A 14,630-nucleotide genomic window follows, 5' to 3' on the forward strand; every position below is an offset into this window, starting at 1 on the left:
CAGCAAGAAAGTCTCAAAGTGCCCTCCTGTTCTTTATCTAACTCTTTCCTGAAAGGTATCTTGCTATGCTGATTCTTATTTGATGATGTTGTTAACTTCCTTCCTTGGCCCATTGTTCTTACTTTCTGTGTGTTGGTAGTATTTTTGCACTATCCATCAATTCTCATGGTTTATCTATTTTTCTTGTGCACTGAATTACAAATGTGTTTCTCTAGTCCTGACTTTTTGCCTGAGCTTTGGTTTCATATAATCAGAATCTGCCTCCAACTGACCAAGACTTAGCTCATTTATAATGTACGCATTCGTCATGGTCTGTGTGCTGTGGGTAACTAACTGTGTTACTAACTGTGTGTAACTAACTCCTCAGCCTCAGCTCCTCATACTTCTTGCTTCTCACTTCGACACCTGGTTCAGTAAAACTGAACTCTGTTCTAATCTGAAGTACATTTGTTTTTATCTAGTGGCATTGAGACTTTACCCGTTTCGAGTTTTAACTCACCACCCACTAAGCTCTACGCTCCTTGAGGAGCAAAGCCTTATTATTCACCTTTGAAATCCCAATGCCTAACTTAGTATTTAATACTTATGATAAAAACATTGTCGAATTGAATAGGACCAACTAAAATTTATCTATTTCAAACCTACATCTGAATTCACAGCTCCAGTGCCTACTGAAAGTTTACTGGGGTATCCTAAAGGAAAAGTGTTAATACTCTATTCTATCCATAGGTGGTATAATACTCTACTCATAAAACTAAGGAAACAAAGGTGTAAATGGGCTTTAGGTACAATTGAGCACAAAGATTAAATTTATAATTTTTAAACTAAAAATTAAGTCTACCCTAAGACTTAATTATATAAAGACTTTTAAATTATATTTATATCTATTACATACATATAACTATAATTATATTTAAGACTTTACATATATAATTTAAGTCTATTTTATATATAAAATAGTAACTGTATAAACTTTCATTTGCCGCAAATTGTAAGCAAGGAGAAAAGAAGACAGTCTATTAAAGTGGGAGCTCTTTGAAGTGAAGTTTTTCTGTCTTAAATAGTCAAGATACCTAGGGTTACCTACAACATTTCATTGTCTTACATTTTCCAGCCTTTTCATTTTCATATAAACTTTGTGCTAGTTTTACCCAGACCATGTGATGGTCTTTCCCCACAACGGTTAAGGAAAAATAAAAGTTCAGTACAGACAGCTCAAATCCCTCTTTTAAAAAAAAATCACATTCTGTGGGTAATGTATAACAAGGATACACAGCATTAGATGTGAAAATTTGACTTTTTTTCATGCTGATATAATTATTTTAATGTAAACACAATTTCTCCCTAGATCTAATTTATAGGAATAAACATTATTTATTTAGCTATGACCTTAAAGTAGCAAGTGGCTTATTAAATGAAATGTTATAGTACGAAATCATTAAAAACCAAAATTGTTTATTACTAAAGTTATCAAATAATATGGCATTCACATTTTATCTGGGTTTTCCAGTTTATCAAGGCTTACTGAAAATACCTGTTTTTGTAAAAATCTTCCTACATGGTTAAAAGAAATTTTTTCTAGTCCTCAAAATTATTATTTCCCAAATAAGAAAATTTTTTGACACAGCCTGGAGCCTGCTTCGGATTCTCTGTCTCCCTTTCTCTCTGTCTCCCTTTCTCTCTGTCTCCCTTTCTCTTTCCCTTTGCGCTGTCTTTCCCTCTGTCTCAAAAATAAATAAACATTAAAATTAAAAAAAAATCACAACCAAAAGTTCCACAAGATTTCACCTTTGCTTTCTTTCTTAGGTAACCAATTTTACCATGTTTTATATGTCATTCTATATACTCACATACACTTAAAATCACACATACACAGACACACACACACACACACACACACACACATTTATAGGCACAAGGGAGGCTTGGGGGTTACTGGTTTTGTTTTTACAAACTGAGGTTATGCTGTTTCAGCTATGCAACTTGTGTTCTTCCTGAAAACATATGCTGTGCATTCCTCCATGTCCATATGTATAGATCTAACTCTAATTTTAATAGCCACATGGTGAACACATCACAGTATATTCAACATTCCTCTTTCCATGAATAATCAAGTTGATTTCAGCATTTTGATGCTCCCTACCCAAAATGCTGCCATAAAAATCTCTTCCAGATACACTTAATGTGGACTTTTTATATCTCTGGAATTTATATTTAAATGAGGAAGTGCTCACTCAAGGGTATATTTACAATTTTTGTCTCATTTTGTCAGTGAATTCCTCAGAAAGCAATAATAATTTGTACTTCAAACAATGCATGAAAGTTGCCCTTCTTCACATTCATGGCAGGATCAGATAGTATACTTTTTAACTTTTGTCAACGTTTTAACTTTTACATTATCAATTAATGATAATATCCCATTGTTGCTTCATTTGTACATTCTCAATCACTGGAAAGGATGAGCATCTTTTCATATTTATGCATCATTTAGATTTATTAATCTATTATTTCTTTGATGTTAACTCTTTTTTATAATGAGTTGTCTTTTCTTATCAATTTTAATACCTATAGGAATATTACTGATATTCAATTTTTTTGTATTGTCCTTCAATTATCCACATATGAGGCAATTTTTTTCCTTCCTTCTCTCATTTGTTCTTTGAATACTAAAACTTTAAACATCAGGGGACACAAAGACTGACACAATTCAGGCTATTATGGTGGAAAATATTACTACCTTTCTGAGTGTACTTCACTTACACCTTGTAGGTAGTTCATTTAGTCCAGGATATGCAGTCAACTCCATTTATACTCTATGAGGGAAAAAGGAGGTTTTGGAGAGAAAATAGACAAGGTGGGTAAAACAACTCACAAAGAATACCCTAGACTACTAATTTATATTTCCATATTTTTGCTGATTTATACATATATTAAAGTGTATAAATCTTAAATGTACAGTTTGATAAACTTTTACAAATGAAACATGCCGGTGTAACTGCCACTAAGTTTCAAATGTAGAACATTATCATATCCCAGGAGCCTCCCTCATGCCTCCTCTCAATCACTACCCTGCCAAAATAAAGTACTATTCTGATTTCTCTAAATATAGATTAGTTTTGGCCCGTTTTGAATTTTATTCAAATGGAATCATTCAGTACGTACTCTCTTCAGTCTTGCTTCTCTCATTTAACATCATATTGGTGAGATTTACCAATGTATCGACAGAAGTTCATTAGATTAGAAATCCATGTGTGAATAAACCACAACTTAATTAGAATTCTTCCGATGACTGGAATTTGGGTTGTTTCTCACAATCTTTGCTTAATTAAAGTATTATGTCATTTACACTGAATGAAATTTCTTATCTTTTTGTTTAAATCTCCCAAATTACTATTTGTTTTATGGTTTTCCTCATCTCTTTGTTGTCCCTTTTTTCCCTCCTTTTCTTTCTTTTGGAATAATGAAGTTATTTTTCAATATGACATCTCCTTTGTTTATAGTTATATATTCTTTTACTATTACTTTATAGGTTATCCTAGAGATAAAACGTTCTCTCTTCTTTTTTTCTCTTTCCTTCCCTTCCTTCCTTCCTTGCTTCCTCTCTCTCTCTCTCTCTCTCTCTCTCTCTCTCTCTCTCTCTTTCGGACAAAATAAAGAATACATTGTTATTTTTTAATGTGGCTTAAATACAGATTTTCCTCTCTCCTGGGTAAAAGATTAGCTGTGTGTTAAAATAACAGAACTACCACATAAGTGATTATGACAAATAAAACCAGCTACAAAAATTAGAAATGAAAGACAGACATCTGCTTTCCTTAAAATGTCTAAAATGATAAAAGATAGTTTAAATAATAAACAACTTTGAAAAAGATACAATGTTTTCAAGTCCACTGATACAGATGAAATACACTTTACTTGGAATCCACCATTTTCAATGATGGCAGAATAGGACATTATTTGTTCCACTCTATTATTACAATAGGGCATCTTTTTAAATAATAGCTTGTATTTGTAACTTATCAGCAATAATACAGTCAATATTTTTGGCTATATGCCAATGGAAGGAAGAAGAAGTAAAAAAAAATCCTCTAAGACAGTAACCTAGAAATCACAAATAACTCCTCTGGAATGCACTGTATTATTCTGACTTTAAAACGTAGCAGAAAATGTACCTACCTAAAAAAAAAAAAAAATCTGCAACTGATGAAATCATAGAAATATGTGTGCTCTAATGCAACATGGCAGAAAGCTCCCTAACTTTATATGGGATGTACTATCCCTTAATCAGCACTGGAAAAGTTAAGTGTCCTTTACCTGGTCAACTTAAAGGAGAGGGGTCCTCATTTTAAACTATGCTGACACAGTGCTCTCCCCAGCAGCCATGTCTACTCTGTTCAAAAATATTATCAAGTTTGTGATTTCTGGTCTCCAGGAAAGACCAGGATGATTGTGAAAATCAGTTACCATTATAGGAGACGCCTGACATAGCAATAAAAACCAGGTCACAAACTGTTTCTGCCAAAAACCACTTGCAGAAACCTGGTTAAAATCACTAAGTGGATCACCTTTATTCAAAAGCAAAACTATTATACCTTTAAAAAACATACAGTTGGATTAAGCCTGAACTTCCAGCCTGTGAAAAGAGGCTATCAAGCTAGTGTGAAATGCAGAGAATGCCACTGACCTCAACAGAGGACCCTGAGGAAAAGAAACATTGTTAAACAAGTGGGAAGCCTCTCAGGCTCTCAAGGCTTCTGAAGCCCAGAACAAGAGGGTTACACGTGAAATTCTAATACAACAATGGTGCTGGTGGACATGGGGTTCTCTTAAAGAATAATATGAAACTAGATGAAAGTAGATACCAGAATTGCATCTATTCTTATGCTTTCGTGTAGCAGATAAGACAAGGAAAAGGTCACAGTCTAAGTGGAGCCTAGTTCTAGCAATTTTAACATGGCGTACAGTATTAACATACCCCTCACACTTACTTTAAAAGAATATCTGCACTGAAATAAGAAAGCAGATGTAAAAGAAGTAACAAAGCACCAGGAATTCTGGTGCTACAGAGAAGAGGATGGGAGAACAGGAAGCTTCATGACTTGAGTAAGGCACAGTTGGGTAGCATAAGTTCTGTGACTTCTTGTCCTGGAGTCACAGTTTTGGGTTCTGTTTGGGTCTCAGCTTCCTTATTCATAAGAGAAGGAAGTAAACTGTGTTTCATAGTCTTGTGATGCGAATTAGGTGAGGTGACTAATGGGATGCACTGAGCCCCATTTCTTACATACGTTAATCGCAATAAATAAAGGTATTAATAAATTTTAGATCCAATGAAAATTGGATGTAAGTTAGTGAATACAGAGAAAGTACAGGCCACACTACCTCACTGGGTAAGTATGACTGTGGACATGTATTTTTTTTTTTTACCAGCACTTAAAAGGCAATATTACTTAATTATATAAACCATATTAACTAATATTAATTATATTTGCTATATTAACTACTATTAGTCAATATTGAATGCACATCCTATTAAAACACATTATTATATATTAATTTTGCATTCTGAAGTTATCTTCAAATAAATAAAAGTATAATCCACGATTTGTTTTTTATGCAGCTTTTTGCATAAAGATTTTCTGGAAAGAAACCTTACATTTTTTTTTCTATCTTCTTAAAAGGATTCTGTAACACAAGATCCTCTGGAAATGCCCTTGGTGTATTCTATTTTTTCGTTACCAAAACTATTTCCCAAAAGATTTCTTGCTTCTCTCCTGACTCTTAATCAGTGGTGTGGTTAACTTCCTCCCTTGGCCCATTTTTCTTCTCACTTCGCCTGTTTGCCATTCTTTTTTTAAATGTTTGTTTATTTTTGAGAGAGAGTGGGGCGGGGGAGGGGCAGAGAGAGAGGGAGAGGATCCCAAGCAGGCTCCACACTGTCGGCATGTTGGTCTCTATCCCATCAACCATGAGATCATGACCTGAGCTAAAATCAAGAGTCGAATGCTCAACCAACTGATCCCCCCAAGGTGCCCTGACTGTTTACTGTTCTTACATGACTCATATACAGTCCTAGCTTATCTACTGTTCTCATCCACTGACTCACAAATGTGTTTCTCTAATCCTGACATTTTTCCTGAGCTTCAGATTGATATAATCGACATCTCCTCCCAAAATGACCAAGACAAAACTCAGCTATAACACACATTTCTCAGCGTCCATCACTCACACTTCCTGCTTCACACACATTATGAAAACTGATCTCTGCTCTTGTCACAAGCACATTTGCTTTTGTCTCATGGAGTTGAAATTTTCTCTCTCGAGATTTATCTTACACACTAGGCTACAAGCTCCTGGTGATCAGAGCCTTTTTTAATTAATCTTTGAAAGTCCAGTACCTAACTCAGTATTTAATATCAATAACAGAATCATTGTTGACCTGAATTACAATATCCTGGTAAAAACTGTAATTCTTTATTCTTATCAATCTAAGGAAGCAAGCTGCTAAAATGAGGGAGGAATGGTTTAAATGTGTCTTAGATATAACTTACCGCACAGGTTAAAATAATTTTTTATATAAAACTTAGTCTTTATGTGAACAGAAGCTGAATAAGCTTTTATTTACCACAAGTATTAAGCAAAAAGAAGAGCTCAAACTCGGAGCTCTCTAAAGTGTGTTTCTCTTATTACTCAGGATCCCCAAATCACCTACAAAACCTCATTATCTCGCTGTTTCCAAGGCTGCCTTTTAGTATAAACTCAGAGCCAGTATCAGTGCCCATACATGATCAGAAGAGGTTTCCCAAACTTTTAATTCATTGGAGAGTTAAAATCCCTGCTTTTACCACACTATCTAGATAATCTATAATAAGAATACACAGCATTTGGAATAGGTAAAAAGCTGACTTTTTTCCCTGACGTTGAGCAAATATAATTAATATAACTATTAATTATATTTATAATTATATTATATTTAATATGAATATTAATTATAATTCTACTATAATTAAATATAAATATAATATAAATATATACTCAAATATAATACTTATTATATTTAATATAAATACTGCATTTACATTAAATTTATTTGAATAGTTAATTATTAATAAATAGTTAATTAATTTAATAATTTATATTAAATATAATTAATACAAATGTAATATTTTTGGCCTAAGAATCCATTTTAACACAATGAATCAGTGTCTACATAGATATGATCATAAAGTAGTAAAGTGATTCACGAAATGAAATATCATATCATCAACTTCTTAAAGACCACAGTTGTTCTTCACTAAAGTTATCAAAGACAATATTGCATCCACATTACATCTGGGTTTCCTAATTTATCGACTTCCTGAAAACACCATTTGTTTTGTGAAACAAAACAAAACCAATTCTTACATCATTTAAAATGATCTGGTCTTTAAAATGATTGCTTACCAAGTAAGAAATTTCTGTTACCCTGCAAACAGTTAAGCTCGGGGGATTAGTGTGTCATGGGCAGTGGATATTTCCTTATAAAAGAAATCTATGTGTAGGCTTTCTTCTTTGATGGTACCTGAGCAAAATTGTGAATCTGGTTAAATTTATTTTGGTAACTGATCTCTATCCCCTGACAGACGAAACAAAACAGAAAACCTTCTCTTTGGCCAGCCCTGAAGGCTTTATCTTCATTGCAAATAGCTTTTTCTTGAGTATTCATCAATTAATTTCTAACAAAATATACAAATACAGATTATGTACTCTGAAATATTTGTATCATAAGATGTCTCTATGAAAACAAAAATACTACAGGATTTTATCTTTCTTTTATTTCTTAGGTTATCCATTAGTACCATGTCTTCTACATATTCATACACTCTCATAGAAACCACACACACACACACACACACACACAGGCACATGAGAAAAACTTTTGGGAGTTTCTATTTTTGTTTCTACAAAATTGACATCACACTATAGTTATCTATGCAAACTGTTTTCTCCACTAAAACATATAATATCCATTCCTCCATGTGCTTACACAATATTCCACATTGTGGACCTATCACAGCCTATTCAATATTCCTTTCTCAATGGATAATGAAACTGATTGCTCCCTCACGCAAAATGCTGCCATATAGATCTCTTACAAATACCACTTTATGGGCATTTTAGTCTGTGCTACTATATATATACACACACATGCAGAAAGATTAGAAAGAGATTCATACAAAGGATTGGCTCACTCAATTATGAGTCTGGGAAGTTGCACAATCTGTAGGCTACAAGATGAAGGCCTAGAAAAGCTGGTGGTATAGTTTCAGTCCATAGTCAAGGGTGGGAGAACCAGGAGGACCCATGTCCCAGGGCAGAAGACACAGTGGTATCATTAGGTATATATTACTCATTTTACAGATGCAGATACTGAAACTCTGGGAGGGTATGACATACCCAAGGAATAGCATTTTCTAAGTGCCAGACCTAACAACAGAACACAGAACTTCTGGCTCCTAACTCAGCACTTTCCACAATACCACATTGTGCTACCATTTAAAATAAAACCAAACCAACTTTCTTGTTGGCCTACACTAATAATTTATATTTTTATAAACATTTCTATTAAGTATACATAAAGAATATACATTTTAAATGTACAGCTGGATGATTTTTTTCAAGGTAAACATACCTGTATTACCACCACCTGGTTCAAATTTATAACATGATCACCTCCCAGAGCCTCCCTTATGATCCTGCCAAAGCTAAATCGCTCTTCTGATTTCTTTCCCTGTTTGTTATTTATTTTGTGATTTTGAACACTATGCACATGAAATAGTTCATTATGCACGTACTTCTGCATTGTTTCTCTCAACATTATATTGGTAAACTTTATCTATTATAATGCATTACAGCATAGAATTTCATCATGTGAACTGACCATAATTTAAGTGTCTATTATTTTATTGATGGGTAAGTAGGCTGCTGTCTGACAATCTTTTCCTCATAATTGGAATATTTATACCACTTACATATAATGAAACTACTGACAGTTTTTTATTTAAATCTATCAAATTGGTATTTGTTTGCTAATTTTTCATCTTGTATTTTTTCCTAATTTTTCTTTCCACCATCAGAACCAGGAAGCTATCCTTCAAGACACTTTCCCCTGAGTTACTAAAGTAAGTTCTCACTTCTCATTGATTTATTAACACCTCAGTTATATGTAATAGGAGCCTAATTGTTATTGTCAAATCTACTTTATATTCAAAGTAATGTTTGGAAGTAGATTCTTGTATTAACCAAGTCACAAATAACCATATTCTTACTTTTGATTTATTTTCATTACAATTGTAGTCCATAAAGAATCTTGATGCTTATTCTTTTCATTAAGCCCACAAACCAACAATGTTTAAAGAAATCTCACTATAAGAAATCCACACAACCTAGAGAGTAAGAGAGCTAAGTAGAAAAACAACACTTACTAAAGGTGAAGATCAAGGATAATGGTGGAGTTTTAGAATAACAGTAATAAGATGGTGATAAGCATTCTTTTTGTCTAAAGATAGACTGGCTAACCTAATTTAGCCTGCAAAAACTCCATATATATCATTTGTTTTGCTCAAATTGGATTGGGCACATCCTGGATAGTTATAAGATTTGGTAAATTAACCATTTTAATCATTTAATCAGCCAACAACCATTTACTGAAACTACTGGGTTCCTATGATTCTAGCCCCTCCCCATCATCAACACACTATATGAATTTGAGATGTTTCTTATATCTAAAATTGTCCCAGTTTCTTTCCAGTTCCTATTCCATTTAAATCTGTAAATAGGCTCTATCATGATATAATGCTAACAGCAGCAACAACAGCAACACAAATTAAAACTCCAAAACCATCAATATCAAAATTTTCAATAGTCACATGTATCATTTTGCTTTCTTCACTTAGATATACACTGGCCTGAAAACAGAGTACTTGGAGAATTTGCATTGCTTTGCTTTTTCCCAATTCATGTATAATTTCCTCCGGAACTAACATACAACAGGTGCTTATACACAAGTTGAATTAATAAATGCATTTTGTTGATTTAGTTATTCATGAAGACATGAATGCAAACTCTGAATGTACAAAACAGAATACCATGAAGAATCATAAAGAAAAAAGTTTATCAAACATAGTGCTACCTACAAAAACAAGTAAGTTCAAAACCAAAACCACCGTCACTTTGTTCTGATAAGACCAGATAAGATTCTTCAGTTAAGTTTGAGAAAATTTTACATATCAAAAACTTCATGATATATAATGTAAATTAAAAAAGTTCAAAGTCTGCTTTAAGTTTTAGGAAACTCTATTTAAAATGATATAAATAAATGAATGCCAAAGTAAAATTCCTTTGCAGCATTAAATATACTCCACTTTTCATCATATAATACAGTGCAAAGTACAACTCTTTTTGATAACTGTAGTTATCAAAAAAAATCCCAATATGGAATACAACAAAAATAGCTCTTTAAATGTATATTCTATTACCAATGGCACCCAAGTTTAAACATATGAGATTGGAAATGAAAGAAAACGCTTTTGTTGTTGATAGTACAAAATCATCTAGAATATTTTTTTAAAGATGAACAAAAAGACTCATTTGCCACATAATATTTTGTGCTAATTCCACTCATTTTCTGATGTAAAGCATCAGATCTTGGATATTTTCACTTCACTTTTGCAGTGGTGGGTGTGTACAAGAGAGGAGAAAAACAGATGAAGATTACTTTCAAATCTCTGTTAGTTCTGCCTATGTTTGAATGAATTCCAAAGTAGTATTGGTTCGTAAACTAAGAGACTGTGATGATTGCAAATACTTAATAACATCATATATTCTTGTTGGGCTATCTGTTCAAAAAACCCATGAGAAACACACAATAAGGAAAGGACACTATTACCCCCTTACATGTGGACAAACAAAATCTTAAGTGAACATACATAAGAGAATGTTCCCCAGTGCTTCCTGTATGTCTACAGAATATGTCTCACAATTAGAAATATGTTAACTATTTTAACAAAATCCTCATCTTTTGACTTATAGTTAATTACTCTCTACAGCTTCTCCTGCAGAACAGATGTAAAATAGCTTAGTCCCCATACAAATGTTTTCGTATGGTCTGAGTTGGGATTTCAATGAAAACTGACTCTATTTTATTTCATTTTGATATTAAAATGCAGTATCAGCTGTAATTCTATGATAATATTCTAGTAAAGAAACTATGACAATATGAAAAGGCATTGGCTCCATTATTGCTTGCATATACCATGCAACTAAGGTGTTCTCTAATGTCACGTCTCAAAGATAAATCTTCTATATTTCTGATGCTAGTGAGTTGGGTTTTTTTAAGTTTATTTATTTACTTTTGAAAGAGAGAGAGAGAGAGCTCTCATGTATGCCGGGGAAGGGCAGAGACAGAGGGAGAGAGATTGGATCCCAAGCAGGCTCCACATTATCAGTGTGCAGCCCAACGCAGAGCTTGAACTCACGATCTGTGAGATCATGACTTGGGCTGAAATCAAGAGATGGAAGCTTAATCGACTGAACCACCCAGGCGCCCCTGGTCCTAGCGACTTGTAAATGACTCAACCATGCTTCAACTGAAACTATATTCCAGTTTAATAAAGATTAATTATTTTAATGCCCTTATAGTGCTTACTAAATATGAAAGATATTCCATAAACATTCCTTTCCTCTCACTTCCCCTTATGTCTCTACTCGATTAAACAAAAGGGTATTATCCACTTCACTTTTATAGGAGCTTAGAACCTGGTAAGTGATAACATTTGTCCTAGAGAGATGTCGTTACTATTTATGTGAAGGCTGATAACGAGATGTAGTTAGAGTAAAAATTGAAATACCTTTCCTTATTAAATTTTGGACAAGTTTTAAAAAAAATATTTCATCTAAACAAAATTAATGCACAATTTACTATATTATATGTGTGTATTTTTAAAAGATGTGCATGAAGACATGGTAAATCCCTGGTACATTTGCAAAAAGGAGGCGCCAACCAATGATACCTGGAACACTGAACCCTGTGACAATGCTTGCCTGAAGTAGAGAGACGACAAGGCTACTGAAGGCTCAAAAAAGGATATGTGGTCTACAGTAAAAATATTATAAATTTTGAAGTCTCTTGCCTTTTTAAAGGTTGGTCAAGCATTTCCTTACAAAATATTTTGTGTATTTACAGTAAATACATATTTTACGTATTACATAAATCCACTTGTAAACATTCTTTTTGAAGACATGGTATTTCTGCTGGAGAAAAATGGAAAGCACTTACACTCAGGTGTGTTATTTTTGGACATACCTAATAAATTGAGTCTAATGCTCATTTTTAAATCGTGTGGTGGGTGAGATAATAGCTCCTCATTTTTACAAATCGAACCAGCCAAAATAAAACGGACGAAATTCAGTACGACATAAAAAGACAAAATCCTAAACGGCTATTAAGTCTTCCACGTGACCTTTTTAAAGTTGTAGAGAGTTGTACGTCCCATATATAACAGATGTAGTTTTTGTGAAACATAAGGGTATTTGGAAGATAAGAAAAAAAGTACGTTTCCTTTAAAATTCCTGTCTGTATAAGTATTGAACAGTACCCGGGATGGCTAATGAATACTGTTCCTGTTTTAACAGCACTGTGTATTAAGCTACGCTTTCTTTGCCTAAATTAAAGCAGTTGGGGGTCTAGAGTCTTCCCTCAATGGAGATCTAATTTACAGCAGTAGCAAAAGGGATCCTAACAGACTCAGCGTCTGATTCTCCTGTTTGCTAAGCACAATTTCCTGCCGCTAGGATGCTTCAGAACCGGGTTGAAGTTTCTCAAAGACGCTTAAAGAGATTTTAAGGAGCGAGGATATCAGCGGGTAGAATGCAGGCCAGCGAGCAGGACACAACTGCGGCCAGTACGCACAGGGAAACTAAAACCACCGGGAGCAAAGTGACCACGGCAAAGTCAGGGGAGGGGCCGGGTGACGGCCGGTCACGACCAACCACAACATCCTGCCGTACATTAAGATGACCCGTGACACTCGTCCTGTCACCTGACAGGCCCCCACGTCCACACCACCCGACGGCGTGCGCCCCACTCAGCCCCCTACCTCTCCGACCTTGCTCATGACCTGGCCCAGGTTCAGCCGCTCGCTACTGCGGCGGCGGGCGGACTTCCCAGCTGTTCTGCTACGTTTTGGGTGGGACGCGGGTCCCGGCTCGCGCCTCTGCCACCCCTGGGCGCGGAGAGCTACGTCCGCCTGCGCGGGGTCCTGCGTGGTTCCTGCCCAGGAGGTCACGCAGGTGGGGGAGCGGCGCAGCCCGCAGCGCGCGCGCCAATCCCTCCTGCTGTTTCCCGCCCTCGCATCCCCTGGGCGCGCGCAACCAGAGGGAAGGCTCGCCCCTGGGGCTTGGCAGGCGCACCTCGCCAAGCGCAGTTGTTTGAGGAGGGCGTAGTAGTTCTAGAAACTGCAGAGAGGAACTTCCAATTGATGTGGCCCCGGATGGTTCCGTTGGAAGGGGCAGTGCCCCTGATTGTCCCAGCAGACAGATCCTCCAGTCAATCCTCTGTGCCGGATTGCTTACGAAAACCAAGCTTCTCAGAAGAAGCTTCTGCCACCTTCCTTCTCAGTGAGGCAGTGAAGGCTCAGGTTGCAACAGCAGCATTCTCTCCTTTCCCTGCAGCTTTCACAGGATTAATGAAAGGAACAGCCTAACTCATGCTTCAAACACGCGGCACTAGTGACCACTGTATGACGCTGAGTCCAGAGTTCTTTCAGCATAACCTCTCTGCTGGCTCCGTACCAGGAAAACCAAATGCCGATGGAACAGCTGCCCCATGGTCCCCAGATCCAGTAGGCCCATCCCTCCCTTGATTCACAGACCTGCTTCAAAATTCGCTTTTCCATGATTTCCTGTCTTAGGAATGATTCCCTCGCTTCCTCTCAACTGGAAGCCTGGTCCTATTCATTTTGTTCTATAGCCACCAATCCCCGAAAAATATCTATCTGCTCCTTTAACAAAACTCAATTCCATCCATCTTCTTCCTTTATTCCTGACACTTCTTGTGCAGACAGCCATCACCTCTCTTCTGTGTTATCGACAATATGTCTTCTTGCTTTCTTGTTTGCCTGTATTTCTACTTAAATCTGTCAATTAACCCAATGTCCTTTGCATAAGTTCCCGTTCAAAAGATAAGCTGCAAGAGTCTTCACCATGGACTCCCCTCCATCCTTATTTGTTCTTTTTCTCTTATCAGCATGTACCCACCCCCGACACACACACCTCATACAACAGCTTACAATTTCCTGATATGACCAGCCTCATTTCTTTCATATAATAGGTCCCTGACCTGAAAGTAAGTTTTTCTGTTTCTTCTCCTTCTTCTCCTTCTTCTTCTTCTTCTTCTTCTTCTTCTTCTTCTTCTTCTTCTTCTTCTTCTTCTTCTTCTTCTCTTCCTCCTCCTCCTCCTCCTCCTCCTCCTCCTCCTCCTCCTCCTCCTCCTCCTCCTCCTCCTCCTCTTCCTCCTCCTTCTACCTGGCTATGACCTACTCAGCTTTAACTTTCACCTGAGGCATCACTTTTTCCAGTGTTTCCTTAAACCACCA

General features: G+C 35.9%; 1 protein-coding gene across 1 annotated transcript in view; it reads right to left on the reverse strand.

Annotated features, from left to right (window-relative positions):
• Window positions 1–13,718, reverse strand: part of VWDE (von Willebrand factor D and EGF domains) — a 111,554-nt gene extending 97,836 nt beyond the window's left edge. The window contains exon 1 of the mRNA XM_023250403.2: window positions 13,134–13,718. The gene's annotated coding sequence lies outside the window, so the exon portion shown is untranslated. The remainder of the gene's footprint in view (window positions 1–13,133) is intronic.
• Window positions 13,719–14,630: the final 912 nt, after the last annotated feature.

The sequence above is a fragment of the Felis catus genome, chromosome A2 (assembly GCF_018350175.1).
Source record: "Felis catus isolate Fca126 chromosome A2, F.catus_Fca126_mat1.0, whole genome shotgun sequence".
Lineage (NCBI taxonomy): Eukaryota > Metazoa > Chordata > Mammalia > Carnivora > Felidae > Felis > Felis catus.